At 37.5% G+C, this 18805-nt stretch overlaps 1 protein-coding gene across 8 annotated transcripts in view; it reads left to right on the top strand.

Annotated features, from left to right (window-relative positions):
• Positions 1-18805, top strand: part of TFPI (tissue factor pathway inhibitor) — a 74194-nt gene that overhangs the window by 24160 nt on the left and 31229 nt on the right. For 2 of the 8 annotated variants that reach the window (XM_040561093.1, XM_040561098.1), the window contains exon 1: positions 13511-13617. The exons of 1 other annotated variant lie outside the window; for it this stretch is intronic. The gene's annotated coding sequence lies outside the window, so the exon portion shown is untranslated. Of the gene's footprint in view, positions 1-8791; positions 9965-13510; positions 13618-15052; positions 15183-18805 lie in introns of those variants that run through there. 5 more of the 8 variants (XM_040561099.1, XM_040561092.1, XM_040561096.1 and 2 more) reach the window with 5 other exon arrangements.

Genomic DNA, 18805 nt, shown 5'->3' on the forward strand with positions numbered 1-18805 from the left:
TATTTTTCTGTTTTGTAAAAATGCTTCCTTATTGCTGTGTTATTACTCATGTGTTTAGAATTAGGCATATGCTTAAGTGATTTTGGCTGGTCAGCATCCCAGATGTTTATTCTTCATTTTGAAAAGATTAAGCCAAAATGGAAAACTCTTCTGAAAGGCATTATATGTTCCATTTCCTGTCTCCTGAGACAGGCAATCTTGCAAAGGATCTTTTTTATTTTTTGCATTTTTGTTGGTGTGCCATGAAACTCTTACACGTAAAAGATGTTTTGAACCCTGTGTATTAGCTGAAGTCGTTTCCCTACTAAGGAAAGGAATAAATGGCATTACCAATGAATAACTTGATATATAGCAGTCATCTAAAGTAGCTCTTACCTAATGAATTTGTATGGGGTCTCCTGTCTAGACTGGTGTCACAGGACCTGTGACACACAATTTATTAGTATTGCATCATCAGTTTTCAGTATTATACTGTGCAAAATAGTTCATGTTTGGCATAGTCTTCTCTTGATTGAGTAGCTTTGAAACAGTGTGATACTGAACATTCAACATGCTATGTTTTTTGCAGTTTTAGTCAAGTACTACCCTTCTTCTTGAGGTAGAGACTTTTTCTTTTGATAGATTTTTTTTTTTTTTTTAATTAAAAAAAATTAGTGTTACTGACACGTGTGAAACTAGTATCTAACCAGAAACACAGTGACCTGACTGGAGAGATCTCAACAGAGAGCTATTTCAATGCAGTCCAGTAAGGGGAATCACTCACTCAGGATGGACAAGAGGAATTACATATAGACTTGATTGATATTATTGTGTAGTGGCATATGTGATTGATCCGTCAACTTCTGTAAATACATAGAAGCTTCCCACTGTTATAGATACTGTTCAAATATGGAATTAGAACAATAACAGCAAAAGTTCCAGATCATTTTAAGGTATATTGTGGCTGATTCGACAGATTGTACCTCTTACTCACAATTGAATAACTGCTTGTAGTTCCAAAACTTGTACCAAATAGATTCTTAAAAAATCTCATTTTACTGGATTCACCAGTTTCACCAGGTTCACCAGACTTCAATAGCAAAACCAGTTTAAATGGTCAGGTTGTGAGCTGACTGCAGTTTGAAATCCTGTGATGCTGCCAGTGCTTCATGGTCTCGTGGCAAAGCTCTTAATTGGTCCAGTCTGTGACTAAATGAAATACTGATGAACTTTGTCTACTTTTGTTATGCAACAAAATCCAAAGCTGTAAACAATTTGGGGAGTTCTATATGCTTATGGATTAGATTGCATTATAAATATTTTTAATTTTTTTGGTTGGAGCTGTTCAGGTTTTCCATTTGCATAATTGCATGCTTGCTTTATCTGATAGGAATTTTGTCCATTGTCCTTTTAATCACCTGTCTCTCCTAAGACATAGGAACTCTGATATTTAGACGTCTTACTGATGTCTATCTGCTCGTTATTTATTACTTATTCTCTATTGGGGGGAAAAAGGTAGTAATAATACTGGGAAAATAAGATTTTTGTCTCACAGCTAGTCAGTATGAACTTTGCTGAAGATGGATTAGTGTTCTGTCATCTGAGAAGCATTAATGGTCCCCTAGCTTCTTGGAGAGCACAAGCATAGCAAAGGGCAGACAATTGTTCTATGCCTCCTAGGAGTTACAATTGCTGTGTAAATAATTGTTCTCCATCCTCTGGAAAGTGAGTGCACTCCAATAAGAGCGTCACACAGGAACAACTGGCTGTTTTCTGTGTTCTATTGACTTCTCATGAGAACACTTCAGGAGCTTGTTGAGCTCAAAGTTGTTGTCTTAGATACTGGATAGCAGCTGAAGACAGCTGCCAAGGCGTATGCAGCATTTGCCAAACATCTTTTGTCCTTTATCTCCAAGAGAAGTCTTTTCCTCTTCAAATACACACTTGGCTGTCTGCAAGGCAGTGAGGTGGGGAGGAAGTGGCCTGGCCTAGGGAGTGCAAGACTTTATCATAGCAGTTGTTGGCAATGCTTTGTTTTCTTTTTAGTGGCCCAGTAGGGTTCAGAAACCAGTTTCCTGCTCAGCTGCTTGAATTGTCTTTCTATAGCTGGTGTAGGCATTAGGAGTGAGTAGGTGGTAGAACACAGAAATAACAACTAGGACAGATATGCTAAGAGCCAGTCTTGGCAAGAGAGCAATGGCACCGTGTTTGAGGTGGGGTGAACAGAAGGAAGCAAGTTTGACATCGCAGCAGCGAGGGCTGAGGGGTGGATACAGGCTTGGCAGACCTGTTAGTTGATGCATCGTTACTAGCTGCTCAGACTCCCCAGAGCTGGCAGCAGCTCACCGTGTCCTCAGTTGCCATCTCCTTCAATTACTCATCCTCCCAAAATACTTTTCTGAAAGCATATTGTGAAACTCCTGTTGTTGCTCCTTATGTCATGGTCTGAGCATCTCTTGTACCTTCTTTATTTATTTCCCAGCCATAATATACCGGAGAATTCAACCTCACAGGCTGTAAGAGGCTGACATGTTTAAAAAAGAAAAATAAAATGCCATAGAAGAAGACTTAGCTTCTGTTTGTAGGAACATTTGTAGTGGCTTCTGGTCAAATTCACCATAGAGAAAATAATTTTCATTTCTGTTCATAAGATAAAGAATATACAGGCATGCTCATAACTTTCCTGGCGGGGGGGGAGGCGGGTTGGAAATCCAATGAACAGGGAATAATGCTTATTCTTGGTCATCTATCTAAACCCAGTTTCCATGTTTTTTTTTCCACTTTGTTTCATTTAAATGAGAGATGGAAACAGACCATGTTTTTTAACTAAAGTAGAAGTAGTTTTGAAATTAAATGAAATCCCAACTAGTAGAGTAGTCTCTTTTCTTCACCTCACAGCACAGAAGTGTTCAGGCCATATGATAAATCTAAATACTCTATCCACAATAAAACTCATGCTGATTTCACCCAGAGTACGAATAAGACCCTTTAAAATGACATTTAAAAATAAGTAAAAATGGAGGGGTAAAAAAAGTAGAAGTGTATTTGCCTTCTGTTTCCCGATAAAATACCTAAGCTCTTAGCGCTGCAACAGTGACATCCAGTGACTAAGCCCGGTAGTTCTAGACTTGATCTGCATTTGGACTGCATGCTAAAGGGCATGGACAGAAAGGGAGGCTTATTTACTGAGATCCTTAGTGAAATACTGGACCGATTGAGGATAAATAGACACTCCATGAGAACGCAAAACATGATAAATAACTAATCTGAAAATTTTATATTAATGTTTAGTTATCCCATATCTGTTTCAGAGTTAGACATTTAATGAGCCAAGGGAGGAATAAATTATTTTTAAGCAATTGCTTTGTCTAGTGAGGCAGTTTGTTTATTGAGATTATACAACATTTCATACGGGTTTTGATAATTTAACGATAGAATTAAATAAAAAGACCAAAAAGAATTAAGAAACCTTCCTTGTGTAAGGAAGATGACAAAATGCGTACCGCCCTTTCATACCTGATTCGGTTTTAATTGAAGTCAATGTGTGTTTGTAATGAAATTCAAACCTCATGTAAACTTCTGGTTCTGAAAATGAGTGGCATCTGGTACTGACCTGACCCCCTACTACCTCAGCTATCCAAATGGTCTTGGTTGGAACAGACTCTTGAAATATCTGTATTATTTGAAATGTTATGTTATACGTTCTGTTTATTGTAATCATACTATAGAAGTACCGTGTTTCTGGGGTTTTTGAAAAGGTAGTAATAGATGCTAATTCTTTAAGGATTTCAGCTTTAAAGCATACTCCAAGTTGCAAACTCTTTTACTGTTAGGAAATCGATGAATGAAGAAATGAGAGTATGAGTTATGTAAGCTCATAAGTAAGGAGAAATACACAGGAAAACTAAGAACTGAAAGCAGAATTTTAAAAATGAGCTTAAAGTTCATGAAATAGTATTTATGTGTTTACTTGCTCAAGACTCAATATTCCTTTTAGGCCTCTGCCTCAAATTACTGGAAGTGAAATACAACCTCAGATTCAGAAATGTAGCCTACTCTCATTCTGTGTTTAAAGCAGTATGGACTAAAATAATAGGAAAATTGGAGAAATATTAAAAAGAAAAATATTAAAAATTATTACAGTGCACCTTTTGGCCCCCAAAAAATGGGATATGTACTGCATTCATTAGAAATCTGGTCCATCTGGCTTGCTAAAGATACTGAGGGATTGAAACCCATGATGAGGCAGTTCATTTCATGTAGTTAATCATAAAACTGATTCTGTTGAAGTACTCATTAAACAAGAACTCTGATTCAGCTCAGAGTTTTCCAAAGGAAATCGTTTTTTTTGTTTATTTCAAAATCTTTTGTTGTTGTTGTTTGTTTGTTTGTTTGTTTCCTAGAAAACAACTTTGTGTTAGTATTATATTTAAAAGAATCAGAAAGAAAACAAATGCCCAGCTAAACGAAGAAATCTGAAAGTTTGTCACATCTACCCTTTGGCAAGAGGTAATGCTTTTGATTAGCAATACAAGGAAAAGAATAAAAACTTAAAAAGCAGATGCTGAATGTACTCCTTTCTCCTTCTCAAACAGTTTTAGTAGTTCAGCAGGGAAACTTTTCAACCAGTAAGGAATGGATCTGATTATCAGTTTCCTCTCATCTGTCACTCACTTCCTTTCCTCTTCTCAACCCTAAAACAAACAAACAAAACTGTTTATCCAACTTACCCTTGTTAGCCTTGCTACGTTTGATTTTTAAAAAAAACAAAACAAAACATGTAAGACATCTTCGATAACCTAAATTTGGATGTAAAGAACCCAAGGGAATTGAGAAACTTGAAGACTCTCTCCCCTTTAAAAATGTTGTTACCTTTCTATCAGTCAACTTTAGTAATAGTTTAGTAATAGTTTAGTAATAGTTTAGTAATAGTTTAGTAATAGTTTTAGTAATAAAAGCCTTACTGTATCCATACCTCCCAAATGTACACGTTCCTTAGCCTGTTAAGAGCGCTCTCTCCCAGGCATCTCAGAATGCAGGGAGTAACATTTGAAGAGCCTACCTTTGAAGATGAGTACAGAAGTGAGGACAGAGACATAGTCATTTCCTCATAGTGCTATGTTCTGCTATCAGCATCAGCAGTCATTCTTTCTGTGCATTCTGATTTCAGTCTTTAGAAATTGCTCAAGACATCCATGGTTTCCTTATAAGAATATGAAGTCACAGGAAAGAAGAAGGGGGGAAAAGAGGATGAATGTGTTATAGAGACAGATTTTCAAGGGTCAGCTGCTGGGTTCTGGTCTTCCTTTTAATTTGTTTTGGGTGTTTTTATGTGGGTTTAAAATATTAAATGCTATGAAGACCACAATACAAATAATAAAACAGATACAATATAAAACAAATAATTGAGACACCTGTGAAACTTGGTTTTATTAGATGGAATATACCTAAAATTGTTCTTTTTCTACCTGGATGGGTCCTTGCAGCTGCGTGTCATTGCATGTAGGTGACCTCAGCTGGAAAAGCAGGCATACCCTTCATTCAGTTCAGTGGCCTCAAAAAAAAGATGAACTAGTTCTAAGACATTGTAATACTTAACTACAAAAGTAACAACTAATACTGCAAATGTGGAGTCTGTGCTAGGTAGACGGTCCCAACTTGTAACTGCTGTGGTGTGCCACATGGGCAACAGCAACAGTCTGTCCCTCCAGAAACTCTGCAAGAGCAACAACTTCACGCTAAGATGATTGTTAGCTTCTGTGCTAAAGGAAAGGGTCCTTTGTAGCTTTTGCCCTGTATGCTGGTAGCAACTGCTCCCTCCCTCTTAACTTTTCCTTTAAGATCATTGGGACAAGCCAACCATGCTGGTGGTGCGTTTCCTGTACACATGCTGCTGTCTGGTTCCTTATGAGGGTGAGAAATATCCATACTTCATCCGATACAAGCACGGAGTAAAAGTATTAAGTTATGATTTAGTTTGTTGAAGGCAGGAGACAGGAAGCTCTTGCTTCTATGGACATTTCTAAAGAACTAAGCAATGGAAAAATGAATCGGCATCACTAGGGGGCAATAAAACATCACAGACATCTATATTGTTAAACAAGAATGCAAGTGATGTCACTCCCTCACTGAGGGAGGCACTTGTGTTATGACCTGAAGAACAGCTTGCAAATGATTTTGTGTGAAGAACAGTTTGGCAAATGCTTTTGTGTTTTTCTGACTGTGTTTTGTAGTCAGTCTTGCCCCAAGGATGATAGAGTTCTCAAAAAAAAATACATTTATATTACATAAGCAGACAAAAAACTTTTCGTATAATTTTGTGCTGTTTTGTCTCCATTTTGTCACAGTAAAGCAATAGCAAGATTGGGCATTTGAGCATCACTTTTGTTTCTGAGCACCACGTATTTAGCACTGCGGTTAAGTATAACATATTTTGCTAAAGCCCATCCATTTTGTACAAATAAATCAAAGATACAGAGTACTAAAAAATTTGAATCTGAAGCTCACTGTCTGTTGCTCTGTCCCTCTCAGTCTCTCCTTGAGACCACCAACTCAAACTGTAGACAGACAATCCAGAAGAGTGCTGCCCCAGTCCTCTTAAGCTATCAAGTTAGTTATTAACCATTGCCTCCCATTTTCCCCATGTCTTGCTGGCACTATATATCTGTTTACTGATTTTAGAGAGGTATAGAGGCCATAAAACAATGGACGTGTAAGACTTTTTGGAGGGCAGAAATGCAGTATAAACTGTGCCTGTGTTAGATTTCTTAACAGAAGTTGTTGGAGATATGATTGATTTTGAACACATTCAGTAGCACTGATCTTGTCTGCTGTCCTTCAGGCCTTTCTACTGGTCCTTTTCTGCTCCAATCTGCGATGCTCTGGGGTTGTAATCCCTGAGTAAAAGTTTCCTGACTATAGGAGAAGAGTCATATAAATGCTCTCTGGCCTTTCATTTCACTTTCAAACCTGAGTCTTTTCCAAATACGTCAGCAAAAAGTGGCGTGTAAAGTGGACTGGAATATTAGGCTTGTATTGCCCTTGCTGCATGCCAGTGCAAACTGTGCAAAACAAGCAGGATTTGGTAGCTAACCTGTTGTTTGTGTGTACTGTAGATGGTCTTTACTCACATTGATTCAACAATTTGTGCAGTGCCTATTGTTACATAACTGGCCAGAGCCTGACTCTGTGGATAGACCTCAGAAGTCATGTGAAAGAGTGATCTTATTAACTGTAATCTTTATATTGACAATTGTTTCATGTGGCACATGCTGTAAATAAATGTGAAGAGAGAATGTAATGATAATGTCACATACTCAAAGGTTAGAAATTCCTTGAGTAAGGATTTCTGGGTTCTTCAGAACAGCAACAATGCTTAATAAAAACAACAGTTGGGCGATGTCTTAAGGAGAAGCTAGGTCAGTGAATTTCTCTATGATTTGCAAGTTCTGCATTTCAAAAGGTTGTCAACCTCCCACAGGACATTAGAAAAGTGTTTTAGTAACTTCTTATATTTTCCAGAAATTTCAACTTGCTGATGTTGAAAGTCACTCCTAAAAAGGATCCGAAAAACTTTGTTAGAATTGTAGGGACTTTTTCCTGTGGTGTGGACCTTTAGCTATTGACAACTTTCTCAAGCTGTCAGCAATCTCCAGAGCAAGACAGAGGTCAGTGCAATTGTCTTCACCAGGTCAGAGCGGAATGGAATTCTTTGATCCCACTTCAGGTTCAAAACAGTTTTGTTTCTATCTTCAAAGTGTTTCTGGTTGCATCTTAGTTCTTTTGTGTTTTAGTTAAAATTACAATGAAAAGGATTCCAAATGTCGACCTTCTTGACTACTAAATTAGGAGAAGTGAATGTGACAGCTGAAGAGACGTTAGCAAAATATATAGTAAAAATATTCATCTTAAAATGAAATATTGTTGCCTTCAACTTTCTTTTAGATAAGCATTTTTCACTTACATATGGTGACATTTTCACTCTTATCCTGTTTTATTAATATTAACCAAAGATTTCTTAGTATAACTTGTATCAAAATAAGGGGTTTCATTCTCATAAATGTCCCCCCAAATAGATTTCTTTATATATATCATTTTCCACTTATTTGACCATAAGAAGACAAAATATGTTTAAGAACTGCAGCATTTTCTTACATCTTGTTTTTTTTATGTCTGTGTACTAATTCTTTCAGAATTTCTTCATTGTTTTGCACACCAAATTTGCGTGACTTGAGGAAGAATTTGGAGAAACAAATAAGGAATGAGGCTGATACATTCTGATATAAACCTTCAAAATTTTTTTGCACATTCATTTAAAAAACAAAATAGAACAAAAACACATTTCCCATTAAAAAGCAAAAAGAAGCTTACTTGAAGTTTTGACCATGTCAGGTCCCTAGATTAGAAATATGTTTGTACAGACTGGTAAATTCAGCCCACTCAGCATCCAATATGACAAAAAATAAAGCAGTTCTGCTGTAAATGCCTTGTATAGTGGGGCAACTTTGAATCTCTGATAATCCACATTTTAAGAAAAGCAAAAGTAAGATATCTGTCACGTATTGGAAGCCTAGTTGGTTTTGTTCCTATTGCAAGTGTATAGACAGATTTCTTTAAATCATGATGTAACCTTAGTGCATCTGTTTTGGTCCATCTTACCTTAGAGATTTGTGGATAGTTCTACCAGAAACCAATTTCTAACACAGGGGCTCCCAAAATGTTTTTCAAAGGCTTGGGTGTCACACAAATGAGAGACTGACCACTTGCATTTACCTAGCGTCTCCTGAAATGGTTTGCTCCTCCCTTTATCTGAGCTCGGAGTTGGTAATTAGGAACTGTATGACAGAAGCCAACCCGCAGTATTTAAGCTGCCTCTTTACGTTTTGAGTGCTTCTAGTCCATTTCAGGAGAGTTAATCCATTTGATTATTGACCCAGTTAATAGTTGGACTCATGGCTACTGGCTTTGCCTTGAAATGGATTACAGACAGTCCTACAATCCAAGAATGACAGATCTCAGAAGCTACCAGGAACACTTCTGGTTGTTTCAGAGCAAGTAAACCTGTTAACAGACTTTGAGAAATTTCCAGTCTGTTTCGGGATGTTGATGAACATATGAATATAAATCTTCCCTTTAATTTGTCTGTTCGTCTTTGCCTGGAAACAATTGCAATTGGTTACAGCTACTAATTGTATAAGTTGCAGTTCTCCAGCTGTTCCTTCTGTCTCTGTTGCTATTTAATTCATTACCTGGGAAATTCTCTTCAAGTGGTGTCCAGGACTAGGATTCTGGTCTACTGTCTTTATATGCACAAGTTACAACGTCTCTGTCTTATAAGAGTACAGTAGCTGAGGAAAGGGATGGCTACTGTGATGATGTTTACTGTTTTAGCACATACTAACACGATTCATAATTAGGTTGTGCGTATGTATTTTGCTCAAGGCAGAATAGCCTTTGTAGTCAAGGTGTTGGTACTGTAATGAACGCAGCCTAGATCTAGAGTGAACGGCTTCATTTAAAAACTGACAAAAAGAACAGAACTGTAAACTACATCTCTACCTTAAATAAGCAATGCGTATGGCATCCTCATGAATTGAAGTCTGCAAGGTAAAAAGAAGAGAATATTCTACAGGCTGTCTCTTGTTCTTTAAAACTGTGTTTCAGTTTAGCTAGTGCCATTTAGAACACAGTTGCTCTAAACTGGGAGCAGATATGAAAACTTAAGCAGGAAGCTTCCCTGCCGCTGCTGCAGAGCTCTGACTTTTACCCAGAGTAAACCCATGTGCTCTACAAAAGCAAGAACGAGGACTAGCTGATTAATCAACAGGCAGGATCCTGCTCTAGGAAGATCAGGTTGCAACCCTGCCTTTGTAGCTTTACACCACACCCCCACGTATTATCTTAAATGTGACTTAGTAGGGGAGGACCACATTCAGCACGGATTCAGGAATCCTCTGTGTGTATAACAACTGTTTCTAGGAGTTTGGTGAGTACTTTGTAACAGAATTTGTTTTACATGAGATCTTTTTTTCTTCAGCTGGCAGAAAAGTGTCCACTGTTATGTTTTCTTTAGAATGTGGTAGATGCAGTAGTCAAATGTTTAGATTCAAAGTCCAGCTGCAAAAAGGGAGACTTCTGTATAAATCTGAAACAGTACAGCAATAAATGTAACTTTACAAATACTAATACAACTAATCTTTGGTTGTCAGAATGTCAGACTAAGGTATTGTTAGCACCAAGGCAATTCAATATCTTTGAAAGAAAGCCATTCATAAAGTGAATATATTCATTTTGATCAGTAGCTGGAGTTTGGGGGGTGGGGGGGAACTGAATCTTCTGTTTATTCAAACAATTCCTCTACTACAGTAACTTCAAGGGAGGCTTGATTCAGGCAGAGTGGTCTGCCAGGCTATTTCAAATCCTTCTAAGTTATGTAACATTTGAAGCAATTAATACTTGGAGAAGTACAAGAATATTTTAAGAGTCAAATTAAGCTGATGTTAGTACAAACCAATTTCACTCATAATGTATATGGAAATTCATAAGTACTAAAACATCTGAGCAATAAAGAGGGTAGTGGATGGGGCTTGCAGACCTTGGTGCCAATTAAAAAAAAAAAAAAAAAAAAGGCAGAAAAATGTCAGTGACTTCTGTAATATTTTACTTGTAAGAATCTACATGAGCTTCATCTTTAACTCTTCAATGAAAAACAATGATAACAATCTGCATTAAAAAAAAAAAAAGGTAAAATATAAATAGCTGTTCTAGAAAATCTAAATACATCTTAAATGAGGAAAAGGCATGTAACAATGGGAAAAGTGGAGTAGGGAAAACTCAAACAATTTAGATGGGGGGAGTATGTGAAAGGTCAGTGTGACTCAGTACTCTAGAAATTAGTCATCAAAGTACTTCATGGAAAACATGTAAAGATATAAACCTTCCTTCCTGAATGCCTTATAGACAGATGCAAAGACAGGAAATCCAAGCTGCCAGTATAGATATGAACAGCAAAGGCATGTTTTCATAATTGCTGGGAACCTACTTGGGGAAAATTGTTGGCCTTTTCCCTTTGCCATCTTCTGCTCATTCTTTAATTCTATCGGGACAGAGTTTGTGATCAGCTGTGAAGGTAGCAAGCATCTATGTCCACAGTAAATTAATCTGGCCTGTTGTTTGAGCTGCATTTGAAAACTGTAATCATTAACCAGCTTACTTTGGGTGAAATGTATGCAGTTAGAACAATATTAAGGAGCTGAAGATTATTAAAACATATTCTGCTCTAGTCTTTTTTCCTGTCAAGCATGTCCCACTTAAAAGGATTAATTAAAAAACTAATCACATATGCCATTGATTGGTAAATCTATGTCTTTTAAAAATATATATATAACTTCTATGGTAAGGAATCACCAACTGTACTTGAAATTGAATTTCAGTAATCTTTGTTTATCCTTACTTTGTGAGCTGTATAGTTTGCAATTTGGAGATAAAATGAATTTCAACTGTCAGTGTAAGTTATTTGAACTTCAAAGTGCATTTAGCCTTGCAGTGCAGTGCCCCCACTAACTGATATTGTTAATGAAAACTGAATTTTAATTCATCTAGCTAAATGCAGAGTAACTTTAAACTGAAGTTTTATGGTCTTCTTGTCTCAGGAGAGTTTGAACAATTAATGGCACTGAATTTATCTATCCTCCTTAATCTCATTGCAGAGTTAATGTTGGAAGTCTAATGGTCAAAACTCCTGAATTGCTGTTAACTATTTAAGAGCTGGATGTCAGGTGTGAAGGGCAATGACACAGAACGTACCAAAAAAAGAGGCCAAATTTCTGTCAGAGAGGAAATTTTAAGAGACTGGGGGAAAAGTTGTCCAAGATAAAACGTGGCTAGGAAACAAAGCAAAGATGTAAAAGAAGAAGCTTCCAAATAGGCTCTTAGGAAACATATACAGAGTCTCTAGAGAGCTGGAAATCTCACCTCTATCTAGACCAGACCCACAGTCAGAGAAGAACTAGTGGATTCTAGGTCTAGCTTCAAGGACGTTTCTGCAATAACCCTTCCATGTTAAATGCATAAACAGGAACAAATATTAGCATCCATTTTGTTCTCTGTTCAGTACAGGGTCACCAATGTCTTTTATATTACTCTTGTGACTCTGTGAACCTTAAATTATGCTAGTGGAGAGAGCACAGACTGTTCTCAGAGATGTCAACATATAGCAATGGAATGAGGGTAGTTTCTGGAAATGTGAATATCAAATCTCCTCTGGACAAAAAGAGGAACTGCTGCTGTCTCTTCTGTTCTGGGAAGCTGCTCTAGCACCTATATTTACTTTAAGAAGATGATTCTGGCAGTAACTCTCTTCTGTGTTTTAAAATAAAGTGGTAGCTGCTTGAAGTGCTTTGCAAGTATTGTGGTTTTTGGTTTATGGTTTTTGGTGTGCATTCAGCATGTGCTAAGAATGTCTGCCAGAGGAAGTCAGAGCATGGGTGCAGAAACAAGAAGAGAAATTTTAAAATTAAAAACACACACACACACACAAAAAAAACCATCAGTAGAGCTTATGGGCCTCAAGAATGGCACGAATCTTGCACATTACAATTTTGGAGCACACTGTTTACAGTTTGTCTAATTCCAATGCTCTTTGTTTGGGCTAAATTTTGAATAGTCATATTATCTCTTTGAAAACTGGGAGATACTAACAGTTTCTAAAGAAACCAAAACTGGACAGAGGGTTTTGGTGAGGATTGAAAATGGGATCTCAATTTTTAAAGCTCTTCATGCTTGAACCCAGTAAAACTGCTCTTAAAAAAATAAATAAATAAAAAAGACGAACTACCGACTTCTATGTGTTTCTCTTATGAAACTTAGAGTATGGGACAGAGTGCCCCTGAGGATGGAATGGAGCAAAGCCATATGGGGAGTCATACAATTCCTTTCCTATTATAGTTACTGCACAGCAAAATAGATTATTTTTTAGTCATTCAGCTGTTCATTTTCCTTCCTTAGTATTGTTGTCACTTTCCCTGATATGTGCCATGCATAACTGAAGTTACCTAGTTAATTTGATCTACTATTTAGAGGGAAAAAAAAAAAAAATAGACATTTGAACATGGTGACCCAGGATGAGCTCTGGACTCCAGAAAGTTCAACAACCTTCTTCCAGAAAACAGATCATTTCAAAAGAACTGATTTTAAAACAACCATATTGAAGGTAGCAACTGCAGCAAGCAAGTTAGACATACAAGCATATGAAGGAAATATTTAGCTGGTGCTGGTATCGTTTTTATGAACTTGACAGGAAGGTCCATATAAACTTATTAGTGTTTTTCTGTAAACATGTTCTACTTTTCCATTGATTGACTGTTACTGCCACTTTTTTTTTTATCATGTTTCCATCTCCCCATCTCCTCTCCCCCCAGTTAGGTGGTGGAAGATTCACAAGGGACTGTGACCCTTTCCTCTCTGTGGCAGTGTTATTTTGTGTTGGTTTTAAGTATGTGCAGAGTGATAATCTGAGGCTGTTTCAGTTTGCAGGTATTCCCACTGGTGGTAATTGTAGCATTACCAGTGCAATGATCCAGAGCATGCACAGCCATTGCAGTTAAAATCTGTTTGGTGTATCGACACGGGAAACAGAGGGTGAGCTAAACTTGCTTGGCAAAGCAAGATAACTAGTATTTTGATGTTTGGTATCTGTGCAAAATGTGACTTACAATTATGAGGTTTCACAATGTTAATAGTTAGGTATGGTCAAAATCAGTCATAAGACACCACTGCGGCAGATAATTTCCTCCTATGCCCGCCTGCCTGTTACACTTTCAATAAGTGGCAGCTTCACTTCAGTGCAATAAAGTAGTTATGTTTCTGTAGTGTGTACAGTGTGGAAATGCACACAACTGAGTTGAAGACAAATACACAGCACTGAAATGACTGTCCATTAGAGAAGAGGATTGGGGTAGGCTAGCTAATTGCTAAATACAGGACAGTTTGTTTCTAAGTGAGGAGAGCTGAGATTTGGAAACATCCACTGTATTTTTTCAGTCCAAACTGCTGAAAGAAGAGGTTGGAGGCTTTATAATCTCGGTGTTTGCTGTTGGGACTGCCATGCTAGTTCCCAAAAGCATAACTAAAATTGCTGCTTGTCTGTTTTGTTTGTTGCTTCTGTGCTGTGAGGGTAGGTACTATTAGAATGATGAAGGCATTCCCTATTTGAAAATAGAATTATATGACCTATGATTTTGCTACCACCAATTATTTTTTGTCTAAACCTAAACACTGTGCACCATTATATGATGCCTGTATACATCTTTCCTGCTTAGTTTTCTGAGGCATTGGGCTATATTTTGCATTAAATGTAACATTAACCTAGTTTTCACTTACCAGTTTGAGTACATCTTACCTTGTTATCAAAGGGGAGAATTAGTGCAGGATTGGGTATGTGGTAGTGATAGATTTTTGGTTATTTTTGTTTTCAAATTTATGAAATAATGGAAACTAGTGATTTGGATTATTCCATATTAAAATAATAATAATAATAATTTAATAATAATAATAATTTTTGTTGGAACAAATTAATATTTCTTTTCATTATTGCAAGCTATCTCACAGTGCAGACAGGGCTGTATATGATGAACAGAGATTTACCTCAGATATGGCATGTCACATAGATGTCATTGCCACATCTAAATAAAGAACTGACTCGTTATTTCTTTATTTCTGTTTAAATGAGCCTTCTATGAGGTGGAAACAGAAAGTCAAGTAATGTACTCAGTATGTCCTTTTGATGAACTCATAAAGTTGGGTCATGTGCCATGTGTTTTTTGTTTTTTTTCTCTGTGGTTAGAGCAAGTAGCTAGAAAATCATTAGACATTCCCTCAAGGTCTCTTTAGTAGCTTTGCGATTTGGTGTAGACAAATCCTGTGTTCCTGTGAAAGAAGTAAGTGCAGCTATTCAAAAAGTAACGCTTAATTTCAGGGTTTGTAAATAACTTGAACTTTGCACCAAGTGGTCTGCTCTACACTGCCATAGAGTTGAGCAAGTTTCTCGCAGGCTACCTCTGCCAAGGCATGCCATCTGTAGGATGCATTCTCAGCCCATTCTCCCGGTTCCCAGCTCTTGGATGATGTGAGGCCCAGACTGAGCCACCTAGGAAGAACTCAGGGGAGGAGATGAAGTAGGGTCTGGAGCTGTGTGACAAGAGAAGGTGAGTGGAAGCATGATGGCAGCAGTACCCAGAGCCAGGTGTGAGATGAGTAGAAGGGAATAGATCCTGGCACTAAGTTGGGGAAATGGAAAACTGTTTTTAAGCACAGGCAAAAGGAGTCAACAAAGGAAAGTGAAAGGTCAAGAGACATCTATAGTTATGTGAAAAAAAGAAGGGTGTTCTGGTGGTAGCCTTATTAATTAATTGATTGATTTTTCTGTCAAAACATAACAAGGTTTTCTTTTCAGTTAGTTTGTAAATTGTGTTTGCAAAGCATCATTTACAACTTTAGTGCAAACAGAACCAAAGTGAAAGTTTAAATCTGAAACAGTGACATCAGGCCATGCAGCTCTTTAGCATAAAAGCTAATGAAGAGCTTTGTTTTTTCTAAATTTTAACTTCCCAATTTTCACTTCACTACCCAATTTTCACTTGGAAACTTAAGGTGCTGGAATAGTGCAGCAGCAAGTCAACCTTCATGTCAAATGATGAAAGGTAACCAACCAAAATCCTCTTTCATAAGGAAAAGGTGATTTGAAGTTCTTAGAATAATCTGGTGGAGTCTCTGATCTTAGGACAGATATGGACTATTAGGGAGGTAAGATGAAGGGTGGGAATTTTGATAGCTCATGTTTTCAGTTACTAATGTTTGCTTGCTGATGATCCACGTTAGACTGCCTCCTTTCTGATAAGTTGCTGGGAGACTGCAAGGCTTTGCGTTGATGTCACTTTGAATGTCAGACTGGTACTGACTCTGGGACTGATACAGAGCACAAGTTTCTGAGCAACAGTGTGAATATCCTCTTTTTATATATACGTAAAAAGACATGGTGCCTGATGACCTCTTGCAGTTCCCCTCATCCAGTTTCTGGGAATACTCTGCCACAAGTCTGTGAGAGGAAGGAAACAGGCAGGTGGAATGTCAAGACTAAATATAGACCCTAACTGTATTTACATGTAGTGTATGTATTGTCCTAACTTGAGAGGGTATGTTCTCAAATCACGTGAAATGTATATATTTATATAGTAGGCTCAGGAGATGCATTAATGATACCCTGCTGAAAGAGCTGTCTGCCTGCTTTATGCAATGGGAAGGGCAGAAGGATTTGTCTTGACAAAGGACACTTTGTCTTGATAACAGCTATAATAGCTGTGATAGAGGCAGTTTTTACCTTGAGTTGCATTTTATATCTTTGCTAGCCACACCAGATACTGCGTAGTAAGAGGATTTTTTATTTTTACAAGGAATGTTTGATAAGTTAGTGTAGTACAGCTGCCATGGTGCCTTTTCAGTGTTTCTGCATATGAAATGTTACCTAAAGGGAGACCACATATTGGTTCAACATAATTTTGCACAAAGAAAAATCTTTGTCAAGCTGATACTCCCAGAGTGGTGGAGAAACAGTCCCTCTCACTGCTGAATTGAAATAAAATGTGTTGCTTTAGTCTTGTTTTTGAAATTAGTCTGCTTTCTGTTGCCAGATCAGCATGTGGCTAAGGAAATAAGTCTTAGCAGGAGTCTAGTTTGGGAAGACTGGGAGGGTGGCTTAGCTGTTGCACTCATGCTGACTGCAATGTGGACATTGTTTTAAAAAGCAGAAAATAGGAGAGGGAAAATATTAAAATTCAAAAATACGTTTAGTACCAGTCCACCCAAGACAGTGGCATATTGGTCAATCTTATTGACATGTTTCTTGAGCTAAGCGAGTGTTTTCTGGGTTAGGATGCAGATGCATATCAAATATATGTCCTGGCATTCAGGAGATACTCTCTGCAATATTTACTTTTTTATGAGGTCTATAAGCTTCTTTATTGGCAGTGACAGTTCCTTCTGGTTGAAGGCACAGGTCCAAGTCCTGTCTAGTTCCTAGTAAGAACAGTTTGCTTGCATGTGGTCTGGAGGACAAATTTAGAGTCTTTCTTCTGTTGTAATACATTTAAATATTTTAAAAACAGCTTCACCTGCTGCCACGCTTTGATTCCGTGTGCCTATTCCTTTATGAACAGATTCAAAAACTTCTGAGGTCTTCTGATCCTTAGCATTCCACACCCGACCTTCACCTCCCATGCTGTCGCAAGGGTGAAGCATTCCAGGTCTGATTTGGATGCATAACTAAATATAGTACAGGGTTAAAATAAAATAGTATTTAGGCTGACTCCAGGAGTGTATAGGTTCTCAAGAACAGGCAGGGATGGCATTTGGCTGAGTGTCAGCAGTTAGAGAAGTGACATCAAGCCGTTACATCACCAGAGGAGCAGAGAGCTACTTGTGCAAAAGCACAAGGTTGGGGAGAATGTTGCCACAGGTGTACATAGCAAGCATGAGTATACGATAATGAATCATGGAAAGATATAGTTGCTTCAAGAAAGTGCAGAGATTTTGCTTTTGCAGTTGCAACAGAATTGCTGTAGTAGCAGGTGGTAAGAGTGGAGTGGTAAGAGTGGGAGTAAGAGACTGTAGTTCCCACTTTCACATTTTAATACAGCTTTCTAGGCAGAACCTGACAGTGGAGACCTACTCACATTGCACCTCTCAATGTTTTAGAGGATCATAATTTTTATAAATAAATTAATTATAGCAGCAGTGTATTTTTCTATTACATCTTCAAGGATGATTAAGCAAATACAGAAGTTATAAATATGTAATTATTTTCCACGGAATCTTGCAACCCATAGGTCTTCTCCCAGCTGCAATGAGAAGTTTGCTATAGTAAAGTCTTTGGTAATTGGAGAGAAAGTAGAGTCTCATTCCTGGTGTTCCTTTACTCCCCAGGCAGGTCTCCTTGTCGGCTGTTGTTTTAGGTGTTGCACAGTTGATTTCTTTTCTAGCACATGGCAGTGATGGAGTTGATGATAAATTATCCATGCTACATTTAACAATTGGCACATGTTTTACAGTGGCACAGAAGCTGTCTTACAAACAATACTCAGTCTTCTGAAGTAAACATGCACAAAAGGATTATCAGTTTGTCTCGGGGGGGAAAAAATATGTTCCTCTTTATTTTATTCAGAAAATAATCTGGGAAAAACAGAATTCCCTCTTATTTCTGGTGGTCTCATGAAGAAAAAAAAAAAAGTAGAATTTGTCTGGTTTCTGTAGCATCTTTTTCTACTTTTCGTGATGTGCCTTGGGTAATGCTTGTAGTGTTGGGAAAAATAGATATGTCAAGGATGCATGACTTCAACAGTCAAATATTAGTCATCTGTCTCTAACTTTAGTGAATCAAACTGAGTTCCATAAACATTTATCTTGCATTGCCCTTGGCTTGCCTTTTAACTAAAGGAACACAGTTTTAGAATTGATAAATGATATGATAGGATTCATACTTTCTTCATTGTTCTTACTTCTCCAGAGTAAGTGAGCAAACATGATGTTTCAAAAAGCTGTAACACAGCATGTGTAGTAAAATACTTTCAGGCAACTCACTGACTCAGCCAGCTGGGAGACAATTCTACAATTAGGTACAATTCAATTAATTCTATCAATCTAACAATCCAATTAATTCTCTGTCATATACGTCCCAGTAGGTGGTACAAGATACCGTAGGGCAAATATAACATCCGAGAAGGACATTGAGCTAATAAAGGTCTGTTTTCATATCAGAGGCACTGTAATGTTGTCT

The sequence above is a fragment of the Cygnus olor genome, chromosome 6 (assembly GCF_009769625.2).
Source record: "Cygnus olor isolate bCygOlo1 chromosome 6, bCygOlo1.pri.v2, whole genome shotgun sequence".
NCBI classification, from domain to species: Eukaryota; Metazoa; Chordata; class Aves; order Anseriformes; family Anatidae; genus Cygnus; species Cygnus olor.